The sequence below is a fragment of the Chamaea fasciata genome, unplaced genomic scaffold (assembly GCF_029207755.1).
Source record: "Chamaea fasciata isolate MVZ Bird 193981 ecotype frontalis unplaced genomic scaffold, bChaFas1.0.hap1 SCAF_8, whole genome shotgun sequence".
Taxonomy (NCBI): domain Eukaryota; kingdom Metazoa; phylum Chordata; class Aves; order Passeriformes; family Sylviidae; genus Chamaea; species Chamaea fasciata.
Window position 1 is genome coordinate 20,447,472 of NW_027094093.1, and position 23,920 is coordinate 20,471,391.

The window sequence follows — 23,920 nt, forward strand, 5'->3', positions numbered from 1 at the left end:
ATAACGCGCGCGGCTGTGCCAGCCTTGTCCATCCCCAGGCGCTCTGGAAAACGGGAGCGGGCTGAGGGCCGGCCGTGCAGATGGGGAGCGTGTGCCGCCCACTCCCCGCGTGCATAGGAATATGGAGCTTTATGCCAGGGCGTTTTGTTTAAAATAAGTGACATTTAGTAGAAGATGTATTTATTCCGGGGGTGTTCTACTGAGCTGAAATGGTGCCCGCCGCCAACATCCCTGCGGCTGCTGCCGGCTGCCGCCGACCTTGGGGCGGCCGCGGCGGGCACAGGACGGCGGGCACCGGACGGCGGGCACAGGACGGCGTCCTCGGCGGCGCGTCGCCGCCGTGCCGTGCCGGACCCTCCATGGCCGCGGCTGTCACCGCGCCGCGCGGTTTGCGCCGGGTCTGCAAGGCCCCAGAACTTGTCACAATTGTCCCAGTACCGCACCTGCCCGCACCTCTGTTTAAATTGGTTCAGCTGTAGCAGCGACTTTTGTCCGTGGACCAGGTGCCTGTTTAACTTCTGTTTATGTGGTACATCCATAGGTTTACATTTTTGTGACTGTGCAGAACGAGGTCTTTTGCGCCCTAACCATAGTGATGTACTGTCGAGGTGTGTGGGTCCGGTGGAGTACCACGGGCTCTGGAGAAGTGAAGACTGAGGATGACCCGTAGAGGGTTATTGGTGTAAGGCACTAAGGAGAGGGGCATGCCATTGCATGAAGGAAATGCAAGTCTGGAGCTGGACAGAAGTGGGTTTGGAGTTTGGAGGTTGCAAAGAAACAGTACCTGACATATCTAAAAGGTGACATACTAAATTCAGGTGCAGAATTAGAGCTGCAAACCAGTGAAGAAAGAAAAAGGTAGAAAAGTGTGCTTGCAAAGATAAAAATGATCTTAAGGGGAAACTAGAGGAGGGAGAAGAAATCAGAAACCTGAATATCATACTTCTCCTGGCCAAGGACTCCAAATGCTCACAAAGTCGCTGTTACAATCCCTTCACATTAGAGTAGAATGAAACTAATCAATCCATCCAGGGGAGCAGGGGAAGGGGGAATGTAACAGCAGGAGAGGAGTACAGCCTCTTCAACTGCATTGTTATTACTATTTTTCTAGAACTAATAATTAGTAGACTCTTACGATTTCAATTATACTAAGAATAAATGTCTCTTCCCTCTTTTCCAGTCTGCCTAAAAAGCCAGGTGGAACGCTTAAAAACATTTCAGAAATGTATTTTACGGCTGGGTTCTTTTCAGTGTTGATGATCTTTACCCACTGTTTTGGAATTTGCTTGTCAAGTAGAACCCCTTGCCTAGTTTTGTGCTTTATTTGCTGATTCAAAAGGGTGTGGAGATTTATTAATTCCTAGTGGCCTGCCATTAGAAATTAATTTCATGCCTATTAAGAAAGGTTTCTAAAATCAAATAATCTAATAAGTTGATCTAGTCATAAGCAAATATTTGTTAATTCCTTAATAAAATATTGTTAATACCAATATTAGATAAAATTTATAGACAGAATTCCTTGTTTATTTGTACCAGATGCAGGTACCCTCATTTGTGCTGAGTTCAGAACTGCTAGTACTGTTAAACAATGTGAAAGTCGTGCCCTTTACCTCACACTCCTCAACAGGTTGGGGTTTTAGTGGGGTTTGTTGTTTTGGGTTTTTTTTTTTGGGGGGGGGGGGGGGTTTGTTTTCTTTTTTTTTTTTTCCTTTTTTTTTATTTTTTGTTGGCAACTGAGTTTGCTGTGTCCTGTATGAAGACTCAATGCACCCACTTTTGTTTGGAATGAAATAATGAGAAATGTTTTAAATGCTTATCTGCTTAGACACTGTGCAACAGCTCAGTCAGAGATGTTTGCTTCTAGCAAATGGGTTTTATTATTTCAGGAACTGCTTCAAGCCTTGAGAAAGTACATTTTTAATAGAAGCATTATATACTTAAGAAAAGGTATCAGGTTTTTACTCTTTGTTAAAACAGTGATTTTTTAAACTTTTGGTATCAGCCATATCATTATCTTGAAAGAAACCCCAAGCCCAACACCTTTTATTTATTGTTGACAGTTTTACAAATATTACAGAACTGACTAGAGCATTGCACAGTTATAACTTTATAACTCCTTCAGAGAAGGAGGAAATATTAAAAATAATCCTTGTAAAGGAATCTCTTTGTAGTAAGCAGAACATATACATGATTAGTTTTAATACTTTAAACTTATCCAAAAACGTAAACAGAAATTCAGATAATTATGTTTGAATTTTATGTTCATGTTAAAGAGTAGACTTTAAGGGTCTACAGCAGCTTTTTGCAATCATATGCACAGCTCAGTGTGTAAGTTAGCTAAATCATTGAAAAGAAAGACAAAACACCACGTTTCAGCTAAATATCCTATTTGTGAGACAAAATAACTCAGAGGAAGTCGTTTGCTATAGGCAAAGAAACACCAAATAATTAAAAACAGAAAAGAGATGAGAAAAAAACCCCAGCACACCTGAAATATGGTTCTGTTCGTTAAAGTGCTTTACAGTACACATAATATATTCTAACGTTTAGCAGTCCCTGTGATAAACTAGGATTTGGTGGTTTGTTTTGTTGGTGGGGTTTTTTTTTTGGTTTTGGTTTGGTTTGGTTTGGTTTTTAATAAAAGCCCACAAAACTAATGTAGCCTTCAGTCCCATAAGACAGAAGAGTTCAAGAGTTTTTTTCTGAAGAACAATACCGTACTCCTGGAAAGTACTAAAGGATGTACAGGAACTGAGCTGCTCTTGTTCATAGCAGAAACAGTATAAAAATGTAATTTCCATACAGCTCTGTCAGCAGGAGTCCTTTTTGTCCTGGATCAACAGGAGTGACAGAAGTTGGGAATCACACCTTCTAAAATCATTGTTTTAGCTGTTAAGACAGCCAACAAGATGTGAACTGTGGGCTGAGTGCTGGTATTGGGGATTCTGGCAGATGGTAGGAACTATCCTGAAATTCCTTTAGTAAGAAAAACACAGTTATTGTATATCCTTCAGTCTTCAGGTTTTAGGAGAACAGTACTGTAGTAGTGAAGTGTACTGTAATTAGCAGATGTTTTCCATTAAACTGTAAAATAACCCCTTAGAGATAAACATTATTTCACTCCTCCCTTCTGATAGGGTTTGAGTACTTAACTGATGCATGGACGCAGCACTGCCTTTGTAGATCCAGGGGAGGAATATTTGATTATTTATTTTTAACTGTGTTACAATTTGCTAGCATTATTCAGCCTCATTTGGTAACCCCTTTGTTAATATCACGTAGATGTATGCTGTGAGATGCAAATCACAGTTATGTGCTAGGTTCTATATAGACAAGTAAGGAGACAAAGGATTCTTGCCCCCACAAACCTGCCCCCTCATGCAGTCTTCTGGAAGAGAGTTGGGATCTGATTTTACACTGCATGACGAAGTGTTTCCTTTTGTCATTTTATCTCCCATGTATCATGTCAGCTGGAGCTAATCGCCCCATAAATAAAGCAAGGCAACTCCCTTTGTGTGCAGAGTGAGTCCTTCAAGATATTTGTATAACTGCAGTGATCACTTGTAAGCACAGCTTCCATTTATATTTTGTCCTTCAGAGCAATGTCACTGTGAACATAATGAATATACTTAGAAGTGTTTAAAAATTCTATGAATATATATTTAATTGCAACTGCCTTGAACAGTGGCGTAAGATAGGCCTGTTGTGTAGAGGAATGGATGGGTGGTGGACCGTTTTTCAGATCCAAGTAATTCTGCTTTGCATGAGGGACCAGTTCATATAAAGAACATTTATTTCCCCCTCCCCCTCCATTGATCCAGTCAGTTTGGGGTTTTTTATCTTTGTTTTAAATATATTCGAGTTTTCATTGTTACCCACCCCATATTTAATTTTGTGGCGGATCAACTGTTTTGACAAATATTTGCATTATTACCTAAGAAATTAATTATAAAGAATTAATCTGGCTCTCAGCAGGGTTAACCAAGAGAGAAGAGCCTTCCCATCACAGTCAGTAGCTGAATCCAGCTGGCAAAAATCAATGTGGTTCTGTTTAATTATGATTAATGTTTTCACTTTTTTTATAATTTTGTATGCAATTTTTGTTTTTCAATTTTTCGTCTTCCTGGAGGATGATTTGGCAATTGCTACTCATAAACCAGAGAGCTTGGTTCTGAGTCATCTGATTGCTTATCAGCAAAAGGATGTGACCAGTAGTGGAATGTGACTGGTCCTTAATTTCCATTTTCTTGAAGTAAACAGCTACCAGAATACAGGAGTCATGTTCCCTGGTACTAACACTGCAAAGCTTGGAATTGTCATCACTGGGACTATTTTATGATTGACATACAGAACAGTTTCTGTTACCCTTATTTTCATTGAAGAGCATTTTAAGAAAAATTACTCACATGTTTCTGTAGCTGGAGTGGCATCCTCATAGATAAGGATGTCTGCCCACTGAGGGACCGAGGATATTGCTACCAAAATTTATTCAGAGATAAAAGAACTACATCAGGAATATTTGGCTGTGTGCTTTTTCTTATCATCTGGAAGAAAAAAGTTGTCTAAAGTCTTAGTCCCAAAGAGCTTGTAATGACAGTGGCAGAGCGACCAAAGGAAGTGCAGAATATATGAGGGGGGGGCGGGGGGGGGGGAAACAGTGAAGCCACCACATTATGAAGCAGTTTAGCTGCACTGAGCTTCCTAGTTCTATATATACACAGCCGGTGTTACAGTAATTTGCTGATTGCTTGTGGTTCTACTTATGAATACATGAGTATCTATATATTTATATGCTTACAGACATGATACTCATGTATTACATTAAAAGATCATTAGGTTTGAAAATGAGAATGCCTGAACTCAAAAGCTATCTGGTATAGTCTTTAATTTTGTGATTGCACAGTGTTTTTCTTGAGACTCTTAACTTGTTCACAGCATAGAAGGGATGAATCCTGCTACTTGCACAATTATTTAATATTTTGATTTATTGAATTATTAAAAATATTACCTCAGGCTTTATTTATTACAGTCTCCAATTTATCTTCTAGCTGCTGCACCAATTCAGAAAGAAGACATAATAAAAATATTCTCCTGGCTGTATATCAAGAGGACATGATCTGTACCATAAAAAATAACGCGACATGTTGAAATGGAAAGCTATATTGCAAATATGGTCAGAATAGAACCAGATCAAAGTTGAGGCAATAGATTGATTTAAATTTTTTCAACTGAAAGATTTTTTTTTTTTTTTTTTTAGGATGGGCAAAAATTTATGCTCAGACCAGGTACTTTTCCCGGAATGAAAGAAGCCTTTTGGTAAAGCTCTAAAAGTAAATCAGTCTGTCAGTCCTTTCCTATGTGCAGAAAGCTTCTCCCCAAATAGATAACATGAGACAAAATTATAAGCAATCAAAAGTCGCATTTTTTAAATGGCAAGTATGCAAAACCATTACTAAAATGGCATTACCTTTTCCCACAATTAAAATACATACCTGCCTGTGTAGGATAGAATAAAACAGACTTTAACATTACAGCTTAGCTTGAATAAGAGTGTGCCATTTACAGAAACTAACCCAGACAGGTGTAGGTGGGGTTTTTTTTCTGCCCCACCAAAGCTTCCAGTGTGTGTTAAAGAAGAGTCATCCTAGAAAGTGCTTTAAAATTCTAGGACTTATTTTCTATCATTCAAAGACTTGAAAAAGGGGAGGAATTACCCCTAATATTTTTAAAATCCAGAAACCCATAATGCATGACATCTTGATCGTGGTCTTCAACAGTTTTCATAACTTTCGAGTTGATCCAGATTTTGAATTTCCAGAACTCAACCACTTGAATTGGATTTGGCATATATGTAAGTATGTCTTCAGCAAATATATTAAAGGAACATTCAAGTTTCAAATTCAAGCACTCAGATGTTGGGCAATAGTAAAATTAAAGTTGTCTGTTTGACCTTATTTCCTGACCCTGTGAATTATGATTAATTTTTATAAATTACGGTCAGTAGTAAATGAATCAGTAATGTAGTAGGTATTAGGAAATATAGTAATACATGTACACACTTCTGAACAAACTCAGTAAAGGTACAGGAGGTGAAGAATTTCATTTCTTAGTCATCTTCTCTCTGCAGCCAGGTCTTCATGTCAAAAAAAGCAATGCTATGTCACTTCTGTCTCTTGTAGATGATAATGAAACCCGTAGCTTGTTCGAGAAAATGTTTTGTTTTCTGGAGTGCTGCAGTAGTCTTGAAATGTCATCTTGGAGCATAAATGTCTGGATACTTAATCCAAACCTCACCTCATTTGTTGGGAGCTGTTTGGAAGAAATTTATAAAGCTGAGTTTTCTTACACAGGTACTCAAAAATAATGTAAATTAGACCTATTTTTTTCCTCATTTTCCTCTCTTTCCTATAGCGCACATATGCTTTCTCTAAAAATAAAAAAATTAAGATAACGGTGCACTCTGTGGTATGTCAGTTTATAACATTAGTATTTTTAGATATAGTTTGCCATACATTATTAGCCAAATGTTTATATCGTGATGCCTTCAGAAATGTAAAAAGGCATTATTCTTGGTTGTTGTCTTAATGCTTTATTTTGAAAAAAAAGTCTGTTTAGGCTTCCTATTCTGGCCCAAGAATCTGGGTCCATGCTGTTGCTGGTTTATGGTATGCTGTTAGCACGGATGGCTGCCAGTGCCTGGTAATGCAACTTTTCATTATCTTCTCTCTGGGCACGTAAGAACCACTGCTGGCAAAATGGTTTTCTCAGTAAAAGCCACCCAGACCCAGTCTGTAGCCTTTAGTATAGCAGTACTGTCCTACCAAAGCAGAAAAGCAGTTTCTGGAGATAATAAAGAGATTCTAAACAGTGTTTAGTACAGTATATGACACTGTTCATGTGCTATTTCCACTCTAATATTGCTTTATAAAAAGCTGTACAAAATCTCTTAAGATTGGAACTGCAGAATTTTTTTTCTGTGTCCATCTGCATAAGCTGACTTTATAGCTATTGATTTTGTCCTTTTTATCTAAGGTCCTGTAGGGGTCTTAACTGTGATTACAGAGAGAAACTGGAAGCATATTTCAAGTGATAAGAGGATATTTCATAAAGATGGGGTTTTATTTTGATTATGATATGTGCACCAGTATTACAATTAGGATGACAATCTAATTTAAACAAACTATTAATTCAAACAGTATATTAAAGCACTTCATTTAGTGTTCTATCCTCTCATGGTACTGCTATATCTTCATTCTCCCTTAAGTTTTTAACTATTTCATCTTGTTTACTGAAAATTCATCTCTATTTTTGTTGAGAGATGACTTCTTGGTCAAGAAATTTTGTGTTTGGTCGATTTTTTTCTCTGGTAAGGTTGACTGGAAAAACAGCCTGCTTTTAGATTTGGAATATTCAGTTTCTGTGGGGAAGGAATGGCTCCTCCATAGGTTTGCTGTGATAGGATATTATTCCTTGTCAGCATCTGTTACAAGTATCATTTCATCAGTCTAAGAGTAACTTTTTATGGATACTGATGGTGATGGTTACAGTATCAAAAGCCAAAAGGTAAAATAGGTTGAAACACACTGAAGTTTTCCTAAATTTGTTTTTGTTTGGGGTTTTTGTTTGTTTGTTTTTGTTTGTTTTTGTTTTTGTTTTTTTTTTGTTTTAAATTTAAACAGGTTAAGTGATTTTGAAAATCACCTTCTGAAATGTGTAGTAGATTTTTCTTGTCTCTTTCCAGTAAAATTACAACGTACTTAGTGAATGAAAGTCAGATTAAGAATAAATTTTATTTTTAATAGACCTTATCCTTTCTTTTTAAGAATTTAAGACCTTATTTTTTCTTTCTTTCTCTCTCATACCCTACCCTAAGAGAGGGGAGGTGAGGGAGAAATGGGAAACAGGAATTTTTCTCCTCTTTTCACAAAGTAGTCCAGTACAGAGCTGCCTAATTTTTTGTTTAATGACTATACTGAAAAATTCAGATCTTTTATGGCTGAATTGTAATTTACTGTTTCAGAAAGGCCAAAAGTAAGGCCAGTCTGATTGTTTCTCAGCCAAATTTAATGCAGATCCTCTCTTTAGAACATTTAAAAACGCTTTTCATGTCAAAATCATCAAATGTGACCCACATACAAGGTGAAATGCTGTTTGTGAAAGGCAATAAAATTTACCCAAAGGATTTAAACTTAGGTTTCTCTTAATGGATAAAAGCATGAAAAGAGTAAAAGGCTTTAATCTGTGTTTTTGTCTTCATGTTTTCCTGTTTTTGTGAGGGTCCCCAGGGTAGCTAATATTTTTGCAATTATACCTACCAGTTGGAGGTATACTTGACTGAAGTGACCCAAATCTTTTATAAGTAATTCTGATAATTATCCCGCACTTTGAAAATAAGGCCTGAACTATAATTATTTATGGGAGGGATATTTCAAGACATGTTGTGTTAGAGCAAGGCAGATCCTTAGCATGGTTTAATTGTCCACCCTGAGCACTGTGTCATTTAAGATAACTAGTGTAGGTCTGTCGGTTGATAGGTATGAAGGAGACAAATGCTTAACAGAAGACAGACAAGGTATTTAAACTTTTTGAAGTAATCCACCATTTTCGTTCAGCAAGTCCTTCACTTAGGAGCAGTCCACTTCAGCTGTATAGTCACAGTGTTACTTAGGTCTCTTTAAAGAGTTTTGAGGATGCCCCTGACTCTAGAAAGGCTCCAAAGGGATTCGTTGGTATGCCACATCTATAAAAACAATTTAAGTAACTCTAAGTAAGTTTTTGTGCCAATTATGTTAATGAAGTTGCAAATGGGCTGCAAATTTAGAAATCCTCTAAAATGCATTGCTAGCCCAGCCATTAAATCAGGCTCTTTAATCTCTCTAATTGGTGCTTTTCTGTATAAAAGAATACATGAGCCCTGCTGTGTTCTAATAGCAGTAGAACATCTTCACTAGCCAATAATAGCCAGTGAAAAATATACTTCTCAGACTGCAAGTTTCCTGTACTAAATAATGATGTGGAAAAGTTTCATTTTACTACTACTCGTCAGTGCAGTTTTACTGTTGAACAGTGCTTGGCTGCAGCTGTGCTGGAAATGGATCAGCTCTGCCCTCCATGACTGTAAGGTCCCTTTCTTAGGGTAAATATCCTGTCCATGGGATGAAACTTAGAAGTAGCCAGAGGAAGTTATTCTGCTGAGAGAATAGGAGGTTCAGTACCAGAATTCTTCCCAGGAGCCATCAAGCTTCTCACAGAATGAGACTTTCACAGACTGATGACTGGTAATTTAAATTCAGGTAGCAAAACTTAGAAAGCCTAGATGGTTAACTTGAACATTCTTAAACTTAGAATAGCAACAGAAATACAACTCTAGTGGATGCTAGTTCTTTTTAAACCAATATAGACTAACTCCTTGGCTGCAGTAAATCTCTATGGGCTTCACTAAAATGTATGAGGTTTTTTAGGATCTAAGGAGTTGCTACTTATTGCAGTAAAGCAGATGGGACTCAGTTTCTTCATGCAGAAAAAGCCCATTCTTTATTCCCATAACTCATTTGTATACAGTTTTCAAAGACCTTGTGTTCAGCTCCAATTGGCTAGTAGTTTTCTTGTGTGTGTAGTGTTAAGACTCTCTCTAGCCACAGGTGTTTACATTTTTTCTTTGTGGATTCTCATGGGGCAGAACTTTTGTTACTACAGGTGCAACTTATTTTTCTCTACAAGAATACATTGTTGTGTTAACTGCGTCTCTTCCCTCTGATTATTTCTTAGGGGAACTGACAAGCTAGCTGCTAGTTTAGCTAGAGTAGCAGGGCCTAAACCATATTTTATAAGGCCTTTCTTTTATAGTATCTCTACCTGTCTGCAACAACTATTCATTTAGTATTTCATTTACAGAAAACCTATACAGTTGGTACTTTCTACACACTTTCTCCCAATGTCACTTGCAGCAGCTAAATGCATTCTCTCCACAGTGACGCTTCTGTAGTGGCAAGGTATGTATGCATCAGGGTGATATCTCCCATCCTTTTGCCTTAGAAGGAAAAGAGTATAAGAGTCTGAGTTCCAGCCTTATCTCATCTCTGATTACTTCTACACTAAGCTTTTTGCTGAAGTTCTGAAGAACTCTTCTACTTCAATATTTTTTCAGGTTGTTTACATTTTTCTACAATATTTTATTACCCATGTCTGTTAGTTTTCTAGAATGAGTTTAGAGGGTGTCATCCTTATTATTTGTATAAGAATCCCAAAACAATATAATAGGGCTTTTGCTTCAAATAAATAATTTTGCAATATAATTTCATTTCCTTAACATTTGTTCTCACTACTGGCAGAAGTAAAAATGCCACTCACTAGGAGAAGAGAATGCAAAGCTAGTGAAACCACTAGATGAAGGCTCTGCATTTCTGTGTCTGTCCCATACTAAACAGAACCTCAGTCATGGAATATCCAAAGGGATTTACCCCATATGGTGTGTCATTGATGTATGTCGACTTTACATGATATTCCCTATGGGAGTAAGAATTTGTGTAGTTTTGCTTTTTTTATACTGTTTCAACAAAGCTGTTATTTTAGCCATATCTAGCTGGCCATAAGGAACACAGTTTTTCTGTGACTCATTTTTGATTTTGTTTGGGGGAAGCTGAAAGGTCCATAGTTTGCAAGGATAGTTTCAGAGATGCTAATTTCTTGGTGTGAATTTTTGCTATCATAATTGACATCTGTCACTCCTCTAGATTGTAGTATACAAGGTTAAATTCATCAGAATATGCAGGAGGATGACAAATGGCACACGACTGTACTTCAGGTACAAATCTTGCAGCCATGTTATTTTTATTAACTTGCATATGATCACACCGACACATGTTCACATAAACACCACCATTTCACTTTCAAGATAATTATCTTTCCTAACTAATACAGATTAAACCAATCTTCTATCTAATAAGAAATTTTGAGAAATGGGGGAGATTTAAAATTTTAATTGATGTAGAAGTCTAAATGAAGTGAAATTCCCTTTATTTTCTTCAGGCATGCATTTTCTGGGTTGTTTTTCTTTGTTGTCTTAGCAGGAATTTTGTTTATGTTATTTTCAGTTGTGTTATCTACTCAAAAAAAAGCAAAGTCATTTAGCGCTATGTAGTAATCTGTTGGGTTTTAAAAAACAAATTATGGTGGTTACACCCAAATGCAGGGAGCAATAACAGAGAGAGAGAGAAATCTCGCTGAAATAATTCTGAGATGTTCAAAAGCAGCTGTAGGTTAATGCTTTTTAATAAAGTTTTCAAATACAGTGGTATTGGAGTGTCACATGCAAAGACGGTTCTGGAAACATTCATTTAAAGAGGTCTTCTTATATTTCTGCATTTACTGAGAATACTTTGGAGCAATGTATTCTTGAAGTATGCTTGTGGAAAAAATGCTGTTCATGGTTTTCTGATATGTGTGTATAATTTATGGTTGTTTCTATGTAGGTATAGAAGAGTCACATGTGGATTTCCCACTTACCCACAACCCTGTTGCTTTGGGCAATGAATTGTAGTGCAGATGATGTTTTGTTTTAGAAGTCTGAGGCACGCTTTCCTAAATGTTTTAACATCAGCTTGTCTTTCCTGTAAATTATTTCAAATGCCTGTCTCTGTTGGAGCCTTCAGGAATTATTTTGAAAAATGTATTTTGATTATGATTCCCTTTCTTTCTGACCCTTTGGTTTAAACTAATCATTGCATGAAGAATTTCACAAACTATTTAAGGAAAATAGTTTGTATAAATTCATATTTAAAAAAAATCACAAAATATCTTTTGTAAAGGGCTTTTTTATTACACATTGTCAACAGTTAAATGGTTTATTACTGTTTCATACAAGATGGAATAGTGTTAAGTGAGCAAATGTTAATCCATAAGCATAGGTTTTAAGAGAAAAAGTGCTAGATCTGAATAAGGTTGTACAGGTTTAAGTATGAGACTGGAGAGCAGCTTCAGCTAAAATGACTTTGAATTAGTTACTGAAACAACCAGTAGTCTTCGTTGCCCAGTGTCCCCAAACCCTGTTTCAGTTCTGTTTGGAATGTTTGGTTTTATCCAGTGGTAAAATTTACATGCTTTTTTTCTCCCCTGTTGCTCAGTATAACTTAATAACAGCTCTAGGAATATAGAAAAACAGTGTTATTCACCAACCGGCTGTGGTTACTATTCAGTAATGATCCATTTCAAACTAAGTATTGCATTATACTGCAAAAACAGAAACAAAAAAGTTTAACCCCCAAAATCTCAACCAAACCCCAGATTTTCTAGCATGAGCTAAGACATCCAGTGTACATAATATGTCATGGAACAACAGTTTAGTTACAGTAATAATACATTAGAAAAACAATGGAAGTATTTTTTCTTCCTTTGTGCACACCAGGTGCTTCACATCTGAAGTTGTTACAAATAATAAATATTGAAACGGATTATGTTTTGCCAGGACAGTGTAGCAAAATATTCCTTGCAATATTCAGAAACAGAAAAACAAAGGGTGTTTTATAATTACAGATGGAAAAAAATCTACATCTTCATTGCCTTAAATATAAACTAGCTAAATAAAGCCTGGGTAATTGACAGTATAATTGTATTTTTTATGTAATCTCTGGATATTAAATTCTTCATGAAAGACTAAAATATGTAGACTGAAGAAATACCTATTTATGACATATTTTGTAATGAGTGACAGGCATAGCTGATTACTTGGATGTTTTATTAATTTTCATCGTAAAATCAAATTTTTAAAATTTTTTTCCTCTGCAGTGAGCCATTTGAACTTGACTTCATTGCCTTGGAATGATGAAACAGCTGTATGTCTTGAGCTCAGTAAATCTAAGCTTGTATTTATGTCCGTCTTTGACAATTGGATTATTTCACTTTCTTGACAAATGTTAACATAATTCAGTTCTGTATAATATTTCCATGTTCTTTTGAATATGGACTGCAGGATTTTTTACTTACACCTACAGAGTCTATTAGACCACAGTTTAGAACCAGGTTGTCTTTTTTAAGAAAAGATATCTTCAGAGTGTCAAATAAAATAGTATTTATCTTTTTGTCTTTTTTGTCATACTCTGATTCTTCTCCAGTGCATAACAACTCAGCATCAACTGACAATGTTGTGTTATTTGCCTTCTTCAAAACTAACATGCTGCTAGTACGAGACTTCTGACAAGTGGCATCATTATTAAATTGAGCAAGACTCTTAGAAGTAACAGCATCTTCATCTTTTGAGTTCTGTTCATCCTGTGCAAGTACAGTATCACTAGAATAGCTCTCATGAGGTTTACACATCTCATATATTTCTTTCTTTCCAGACTGATGGTCCAGCTTTGCAAAGGCACGCTGTGATTCAGTGCAAATAGCATGGCTTAATGCTGTCTTTGGGGTAAACATAGCTGAGAGAGTTATTTTCTGTGTACGTATATTTCGTTGTGAAAAAGTGGCATGATTGTTATTGTTGTTGTTATTCAAGCTGCATTCTCTGTGATTTTTTTGTACTGTTACATCATCAATGTTAGTAACCTGTACAACTTCTGAATTATCAGTTTCATTAATTTGTTTCTCTTGCTTCTTCCCAGTACTATCCACAATTACATTATCACCCTCGTTAATATCCTTTCCACTTTGCTCCCTATTCTCTAGTGCTTCTAATTTATTCACCTTATCCTGCACGCTTCCAGCTTCCTCATCCTTTCCCTTATTACCTGCTTCATTTTTCTTTCCTTTACAGGTATTTGTACCTTCTTTTTCAGACAGAGAGCAAAAGGATGAGTGTTGATTTTGTTGTGAATCTGTGTTGTTTTTATTTTGCTCCATCACAGTGGCATTTTTCTGAGATTCCTTTTTGTTGCCCAGAGGTTTATTTGTATGTAAACTAGAATCTTCTTGAGCAAAACCTTCTGGGGGCCACTTCAACTTATTTACTTTAGCTGATTCTTCAATAGAAAATGTTTTCTTAGATGTTGCATCATCTGTTGAAGGAGGCCATGTCATTTTTAATTTACCTCTTTCTGTTGATTTTTTCAAATTAGTATCCAAAATATCAGGATGAGCACTTTCAGTACTTGAGTACAAATCTTTATCAACTCCTGTAATTGGTTTAGGATCAACAGGTACACTGTTAATGGGATTTGTTTCTTCAGCTTGAGTATTGTTAATTGAACTAAGTTGATCTTTAGAATTCCATAACTCCTTATGCTGCTTGTGTCCAAAACCTTCATCATAATTTCCTTTTGATTTGAACAGTTGCTTAAAATGAGGTTTACAATATATTTTTCCATGGAGAGATGCATAATTTCCCAAGCTGCCAAATAAAAGAAAATTTGTTTTATGCTTTTATATATCATAAATTACCATAAAACTCCCCCTTCATCCCCCCTTCCCCCCCAAAAAAAAGTATCTAAAATCTTTACTTGCAAATTCCCGTACAATTTCAAAGTTAAAATCAGGGAGAAGAGTCATGCTTGGTGATTTAAGAAAGAATGTAAACTCATTCGGTTTGCACAGAATAAGCATCAAATAGAAAGGTTCCTCAGCACTTCTGGACTTTTTGGACCATTTTTCTTGGTCTTTTTTAAGTCCACATCCTCAGTTTTTCTACAAAGTAGCAGCAGAATTTAGTCTTTGTGCAAATTATAGAAATTTGGATTCTCCTCCCAAATGAAGTAAAGGAAAAGTGTGTAACTAACCAGAGTGTGTTAAAATCAAAATTGTTGGTCTTTGCAGTCAGATATTGCAATAAAACCTACATTTTATGTAAAGGTTACAGAGTGATTTGCTAATGCAGAGAACTATCATAATTCATTTTATGTATGAGGAAAATTAAGAGAAAATTTGGTGTGTTTCAGATATCCTAAATTCCCCCTGAATTCCTTTGTCTACTGCCTCTGTTTCATGCTGTCCTGAAAGTCTGCAACAGTTAGTAGGAAGTAATATGAGGAAGAATTTGGAAGGTACTGGGCTGGAACAGTTCTATAAGGAATTTAAAGGACTTGTTCCATGTCACAGTGCAGGTGTTAGGAGCAGAGAAGAAAAGGACAACTCAGGATACCACTCTGTCAACCTGGCATCCTACGGACTGAATAATCCTACACTTGAAAATAATTTCACCATCTGTATTTATATTCAAAACCAGGGTTGTGTGAGTGAACATGCAGTTACTTCTTACCTTAATTGACTGCCACAGTGGTGACATCGGAAACACGATTTATGAAAATTCTGCTTATCGGCAACTAGACATTCCATGGGGTAAACTCTCTGTTGACAGAGTTTGCATGTTTCATTTTCCTGAATCTGCAGTTTCTACAACCACATATTAAAAGGTTACAAATTACTCTAGGCCACATGTTATGGTTTGATTTTAATAGTATCAGTCCAAATATTTTGTTAGAACATTTTCCATTTTCTGTTAACTGGTTCATTGTAGGGCTTCCTTTTTGTTCAACTGACAGTAATACTTGGAAAGTTAAAAACTACTTACCTTTCCCTTTGCAGGAATCCATGCATTTTGAAAGGACTATTCACTTCACCAGGGACAATATCTTCCATTGATTTGTAATAACTGATTATTTTTTGAAATGTGCTAGGATAATAGAAGGATTTCTGGTATAAGTGGAATTGAGTATAATGTATGTATAATCTTTGAATGTACAATGTGATTTAAAGATCAATAAGTAGGGATGGATGTTTGAAATTCTGATGAGGAATTTTTGCTTAGCCATACCAAATGCACAGTAGGGGTTACCCCTTCTGTGGTAACCTCCAGACTGTGCACTCATATGGTCCAAATATGCTATGGACATAATTATTGGTGACTTTTACAATTTAGGCTGTCAGACATGATACTTTTTTCAGTTGAATTTTTTTGCTAAGGTAGCTACATTTATATTAACAACTTTATCTTTCTTCTGTGAAGCATATTTAATTATACAGAAAACTATTTCTCTATGAAGTACAAAACATGAATAGAAAGTTTCATACCAGTAAGGGGCAGAAGAATGGTGTTGGGTTGGGAAAATGCCTGCTGCTCCTCTGTCTTGATCTCTGAATTGCTATGAAAATTGTATTAGCTGACAAATACAAAAAGGGTGGACCAAATAATTGCAGTATGAATATATCTGCACTGATGATAGTAATGCCTCCTGACATTAGCATGAAATTTGGCCCCTTTCAGCATTGTCTGTTGGTTTGCCTGCTGGTGTTGATTTTATAACTGTTCACCAATCAAGACAAAAATTGATGCAGATTTTACAGCTACAGCTTTAGTTGCCATGTCTCTCTAGTGTCCATAATGAGGGCTGTGAAAAATGCTGAAAGTTAAATATGTTTAAGATAATGTAGAACTTGCAAACACAATAAACCACCAGTAAAAACCAAAAATCTCCCAGAGAACTGTTGGTCATGAATTATAAGGTCTCAAATGTAGACTCTGCTTGGATGCCAAGGAGGCTGAGAGACAGGCCTGGCAGGCATAAATTCAGTGTTCCAGACATGCCTCCCACTCCCCATGCACAGAGCTTGTGAGCCAAGCACCAGGACTCAGCTGAATATTAGGTACACGAGTATTCTGAACGTAGAGAGGGAGGAGAGGAAGGAAATAAGGTACTTAGGAGGGGGGAAATGGTAACATCTATCCTGGAAAACTGTCTCATTGAATTTTTACTTTGCTTAGTTGGATAATTGATAGTGAGTGTTGTGCCTCAGAAGGCAAGTCAAGAGAAGAGGAAAGCAAAGAGGGAATGTAAGGGAAATTTATCCCAGAACAACTTCCAGGACTGAACAGTGAGGCAATATTCCTCTCCTTGAAACTGAATGGTGTGTTGTGTGTCAGTGGCAGAGTTTTGGTGGCGGGGGCAGCCTCTGTGAGGAGCGGCGGAGCCTGCCCCGTGCTGGGCACAGCCAGCTCCGGGCGCAGCGCCCGGCGCGGCCGCTCTGCCGCGCTCCTCCTGTCCCTGGGAAAACGTGTTCAAAAGGGCAAAAAGCTGCACGTGCAGCCAGGACCGAGGGGGAAAAGTGTCAGAAACAGCCCTGCGAACACTGAAGACAGAGAAGAACAAGGGGCGGAGACGCTGCAACAGAGATTCCCCTGCAGCTTGTGGAGAAGATCCGGGGAGCAGGTGTTTGCCTGCAGCCTGGGGAGAGGACCCCGCAGGAGCAGCCATCCACACCACAGCCTCTGGGGAACAGCACAGTGGAGCAGGCGGGTATTCCCAGAGGAGCTATGGCACATGGAGAGCCCATGCTGAAGCAAGAGAAAGGTGTGAGAAGGAAGGAGCAGCAGAGAGGAACTGGTGTGGACTAACCCCAGCCCCTCAATCCCCATCCCCTCTGTGCCACTGGGGGTGGGAGAGAGATGAGGAAGAGGCAGGAGTAAAGCTGAGACTATGAAAAAGGGCAGGAAGGGGAGGTGTTGTAGTGTTTGTTTCTCGCAATCTAAATATGTCTTAATTGGTGATTATTTTTCCCATGGCTGTGAAAGTAATTGATGTGTCCTTAGGTTGTTCTCTGTCTTTATATTGTCCCATGAGTTTCTTCATCCTATTTTTTCTCCATACCTTGTTGAGGAGAGGAAATGGGACAGTGGCTGGGGGAGGCAGATCAATCCACCACATGTGAGTGGTCTTACAAAATTAGTGAGGAAAAAAGGCTGGTCTGCTATTTGAGGTCATCAATATTTACCAGATAGAAAGAGATTAAAAACAAAATCCAGAGGTTTGACTTCTAGAGAACTCCATATTCTACTGGGTATTTCTACTGGAACTGGGTATTTCTGCTCACTTTAAACATACTTGCTTTTACTGAGACTGTCTGGGATGCAGTTATTTTCTTCATAGCAGCCCATGCGATGCTGTTTTGAATTTGGGCTCAAGTGCAGGCAACACACAATGTTTCAGCTGTTGCTGAACAGTACTTGGCCAGTGTCAAAGTCCCTTCTTCCTCCCACCCAGTCCCACGCAGGTAGACTGGGATGTGCAAGAACTTGAGAGAGCACATAACCCAGAAAGCTGACCCCAGCCGACTGGAGGGATATTCCATAGCATATGGTATCATGCTTAGCAATAGAAACTGAGGGGGGGAAAGGAGGAGGAAGAGGGACATTCAGAGTGTTTTTCTTTCCAAGTCACAGTTGTGCGTGTTGAGGCCTTGCTTTCCAGGAAGTGACTAAACACCAATTCCTTCTTTTTCTTTGCTCGTGCCCCAGCTTTGCATTCTCTATTAACCTGTCACTTCCTCTGCCAATAGGCTCCTTTGCTTTTGCTCTTCTGATTCTTTCTCCCAGCCCACTGTAGGGGAGTGGGTGAGTGGGTGTAGACTTAGCTGTCAGCGAGAGCCAACCCACCACATGAAGTATTTTGTTGGATCACCACTAGGCTATGCCTTATTTTACAGGTTCACAACCTACTCATGTTTAATTCTGCTCCTAGTGTGATTAGAGGTAGCGCCCTTCCCTTGGTACACAGTGCTGGGAATCTCAAAGCAGAGCTCTCTGTTCGGGAGTTATGCTGTACAGGAGTGTTCAGCTGTGTTCTGCCGTTTCCTTTTATGCTGTTCAAGCGTAAGCATTCGGTTCACGTATCAAATGGCTAAAGCTGTGGCAACATCTGGTCTTCCTGCAGGATCCCATCCACATTCAGTGTCCAAAATAGATGCAAAAAAGGAGGACACTGTTGTTCATCTTTCAGTAGCATATGTAATGTTTTCTACATTTCAAATACATAACTTTGGAATCTGAATGCAATTTTAATACAATTTTTAAGTAAAACATGCTCCATGAGAAAGAGGTCATACTTAATTTTCCATGTTTACTTCATATTCAATTATAAATATATATATTCCCATCATATAGTTAAAAAATTTGTTCAACATGAAATAAATAATGGGTTTCAGCTCTTTGAAAGACACAGTGAGTGACTTCACTCCTTAGTGATATGAAACCAGGACCCTGACATCTCATTTCATTGCCTAAATTCAGACTGGAGCTTTATCAACTGGTTAAATCACCCAGCAGAAAGTAGCAGTTTGGGTTTTTTTCAATTTTATAGTAATTGTAAACAATTTCAGTAATTTTACTCAAATAGAAAACCCAATGAAACATAGTTCACTTTGTCTGAAGTCACATCTTGTATTTTACTAAACTAAAAATGGATGTGCACAAAACCACATTTTTTTGTCTCTACAGGTGTTTTATACAGACATTTTACCTCAGTTTAGAGGATGTTGCATTAATTTTAAACATGAAAAGCCAGGTGCATTCTGTGCACATTTTCTAGCATGTTAATGTATTTCAAATATAGCAGTAATGCTATTTTAATTGTAATATCTATTTTTAGTATCTTTTTGTTTTGCTGCATGTAATTCTTCAGGATAGATGTTTTAGTGTTAATCCTAAATTCCTGCATCTTCAGCTTCTCAGTCTTCTGTACTTTACGGAAATCTATCTCTTTGAATTCCTACTTCTTATTTTTGTAATACTTGGGTGTTGTTGCCATCCAATTCAGAATCAGAAACTGTTCTACGCTCTAGTGCTACACGAGCTGCTGCATCTCTTGTGGGACCTTGATCTTGCTTGTCTGATTTTAGTAAAGGATGTTTCAGCTCTACTTAATTCCTTTGGATCCTGTGTTTGCCTAGGCTGTATTTCAGCTTTTTTGCTATGTGTGTAGCACCTCTTATATTTTCCTCCACTGAATTTACACATAGGAGTTTTATTTTCACAGGTAAAACCTGCATTCATCTGGTGTGTTATTGTGTAGTGCCTCTTTTCGGTTTCTTATCCATGGACAACTTCATTCTCCTGTCTTTGAAGCTCTCTGGTAACACACAAAGCCTGAGGTTCAAAATACCTTATATTTTTCTTCACTCTTCTGTGAAGAGCTAAGCTTCTCTTTCAGCTCAGGCCTTGTCTGCAACAAGTTATTTCCCTTAACTGGGTTGAGCTGCTCAAGTTTATCCAGGTTCTGTGTTTCCAGCAGATACCTCAGAGTCTTTACAGGACCATTAGAAACTTCTTAGGTGTGTTTCAGCTGATGCCTGTTCCTCACCGGGGTGATTTTTGTTCATGCAGTTCAGTGGCTGCATTTCAATCATCCACCTGCCGACACCAACACCTCCTCTACCTAAAGGCATTGTCCATAGTTCTTGCAGAGCTCGGAGCATGCGCATGCAGCACATCAAGAGGCTGCATCTGAAACACTCCGGCTGTGTATTTTAACATTTCTTCCTGCAATGGTTCCTTCTCTGCAATACTTCTAGCTTTGTCTGGGTATGGAGGATCATCTTTAAGTGGAACAAAAGGCTGGTTCTCACAGACCTGTCTTAGGGAGAAGACCTCTCCTCTCTGGATTTCATGCCACTAAGCATTATATTTCTGGTGTTCTGAACGCCTGAATGATGAAGGCAATGCCATTTCTAGCCTGCTGCCCATCTAAAATCAAATTCCATGTTTCAGATCCATGACATAGAATACTAGAAAATGTTTTTCTAAGTACTTTCTTAATATTGGGTGTAAACAATGATATAAATATTAGTTCACATAAATTGCTTTGGGTACAGATCTGTGGACACAGTGGACTTTGTTGGAGAGCTGGCTGGTCTAGTGGACTCAGAATACACTGACATTTCCTTTGGAGCTTTTACGTAAGTATTGGGAAGTTTTCCGGCTTTTCCATGTATTGGGAGCAAATAATTGCAGAGGTAGAAGTTCCTGCTTTTTCCTTGGTGTAGAAATTTCCTGTAGTCTGCTAAGTTGTAGCAGTAGTTGATGAACTGTTGAAGTCAATGTATTTTCCTGGTACGTATTTTCCATCTTTAGGGGGCATAAGTGTTGGGTTGTCTGTGGTTTATGGTTGTTTGTTCTTTTTTTCCCCTCCTTTTTTCTTAAGCATAGTAATATAGAAAACAATTTTTCTATTCTGCACTAAAGCTAGTTCTGCAAGCATCCAAGCAACAGGATTATAATAAGATCTGGAAAGACACAATCTATCAACTATTGCTCAGAATGCATAAAACCAATCTTTTGAGCTAAGAGCTGTGATATTTGCACGATAGAAGATATGTGAAAAGAAATGTGGAATTCATGCAAAATGATGATTGAGCAGCCTTGGAGATTTTGCTGCAACAAATGCAGACTTTGCACTATAAACATAACAAACTGTAGCTGTAACTTATGCTCATTTTCATTTCTTTTGAAAATGGTATTTTCCAGGCTTCTGATAGTCTGTAGTGACAAATTATATGTACTTCCAGATTCAAAGCAAGGAAAGAGGAGACTATCCAGCAGAGGAGAAGAAAATGCAGAAATTTTTACCTTGAATTATTTTTGTCACATATTGTACGTACTTTTTGAGCCTTTTAATATATTTTGTATTACATTATGTGCACTTAATTCCTGAAGTCCATATATTCCCACCACTTCCATAGGTTACATTTTTAATCATCATTATTCAAAATAGAAAATCAGACAGCATGACAGACCACTGCCGTAACTTCTAATTTGCATAATAAGATCCCTCTTATTAAAAATACAGACCTTTACTTCTTTAGCAGATGTTGTGATCTCTCTGTCAGAGTGAACAGCCTTTTCCTGAGCTGCCTTCTCAATCTGCTGTTTTAAAATCTGTGTTACAGTCTTTGGGAACTCTTCATTCTGAGCTGAATTGATTACTGCAGTGGGAAGAAGAATAAAGAGATTGGGTTTCCTCTAACCTGCATTTTATAAAATTGACTTGATTAGCGAATTATAAAACATTACCATGGAAAAATCGTGTTTAGCCTTGTAGAATCACTTGATCAGTACAGAAATCCACAGAGAAAATGACAGAATAATTATTAAGGGACATGATATAAACTACTGTTTTGCCACACCTGAGTAGTGTGGCAGGGCCAAAGGGTGACTGAGGTCTGTGGGAGAATGGAATTCTCATTCAAGGGCTAAACTGCAGCAGCAGGAGTGTCTTTAAGACTGTGGTCATATTCTGCAGGGTTATTCAGTTCAAACTGAATACAAACTGAACCTTACCCATCCACAGCTTTGTACATACATGGACTAGTGTTTGCCCAAATTTTCAGACAAGTTTTCAGGTCCCGCGTTCTTTCAAGCAACTCAGACCGTATTTAAAACCACATCCTTATGCAAACATAATCTCTTCATACTGAATTCTAAACTCATTTCTTAAGTCCCATTGAAGTTAAGGAATGTGCATTGCTGAGAATTTGAAGCAGTGTGTGTTTTCATGTTCATATTCTAAGAATAGTTCATTTGTGGGAGTAAAGACAGTTGCCATTGCTCATTTGTGAGCCTTTATTCTCATGCCACTTCTTACCTGTGTCATGCTGAGTGAATGTTGAAGCCATTTTCACTTCATGAGTAATTTGTTCTTGAGGAGAAACCTGTGCACAAAGCCTTCACTTTAGTCATGATTTAGTGCAATGCCTAAGAATTTTCCATACTTCTGAAACCATATTTAAACTATTGCATTAATGGAAAATATGAATGTAAATCTATAAATTATCATGATTAAACAATAATATGTTAAGAACACTTAGTGAAACACCTTTAAAATTATTATGCACTGACTAATGAGATAAGCTCTCAGCAGAAAATCCAGATCTTGCTTTACCAAGAGGTGAAGGAGGAAGAGGCAGAGCAGGTATGTATCAGTATCAGTGTAATTGTCCAATGAGATGATTATTAAATGATATCGTTACCTCTTGTGTTTGAGGGGCTTCTGTTTGACTTTCTTTGGAGGTCGTTTCACTGTGCTCAGCTTCCCTGGTGCTGCTTGATACTGTGTGGTGCCTGCTACTTGATGTTTCCTCGAGACAAACAAAAAAAATTCACATGAACAGCTAATAGTAAATTAGATTTTTTTTTTTTTTGCATGAAGGGCTGTCAGAAATTAATTCTGATGTAAATGGTGTAACTAGTGCAGCCATTTTACAGCAGAGTGCCATGGGTATTATCTTTGTTATTAATTGCTATCAACATAGGAACAGACTTTTTTATAACACAGAAGATCTCAAGTCTTTGTTACTACAGAAAGATGCTGGCCAGCAGATGTGACAAGCTGCATGAATAGATACAATTGATAATTGGACTGAGAGGGGGCAGAGGTGACAAGGAGGACTTGTTCTGGCTTTATGTGCTGTGCCTCCAACTTGTTGCCTGTCAGTGGACATGATGCTAATGCAACTTTTTAAAAGGAAGTGTAATATGTCTGTATGAGGGGATGGCTCCCTGCATATGCTTTATAAAGTTCTTCCAATGCAAAAATCATGCCAAATTGCAATTGTGAAAAATATGGCCCACAGAGTAACCAAAAGATCCTATAAAATACACTGGGTAGCACTGTAAGTACAAGCCTGACAACTGCAGTAATAAACAGAATGTATCTTCAGGAGTTTAAAGCACTGTCCAAGATGTCCATGTAAACTGATTTCTGAGTCTATCTGTGTTTGGGTTGGCTCCAGATTCTGACAGTGATTTGTTTTCTTATTTGAAGCCTGCCATGGAACTTGTGTTACATCATTACCAGTATCTATGGGATACTTTGGGACTTAGTGATTAGAAGAAATAAATCTGAAAGATTGATATTATTAAGGCAGCAGTCCTGTGCTTCCTCTCCCATGCACACAGAGCCATCTAACAAATAATTTCACTCATGTCAAATTACATTTTCTTCTTCCTTTGTTAGAAGGAAGCTTGTCTATTAGTTTCTACTGATAATAAGCTTTCAAATAAAAGGAGCTTCTGGTCCCTCCAGCAAGAGCTTCCAAAGTGTTCAATGTAACTTGAGTGGAGGTGGTACTGTGTTTCTGAGATTGCTGCTGTACATCTATTGCAACATAGAGCTGTATGCTTCCTGCATCTCTAGTCCTGACTGCTACTTGAAATTGTGGG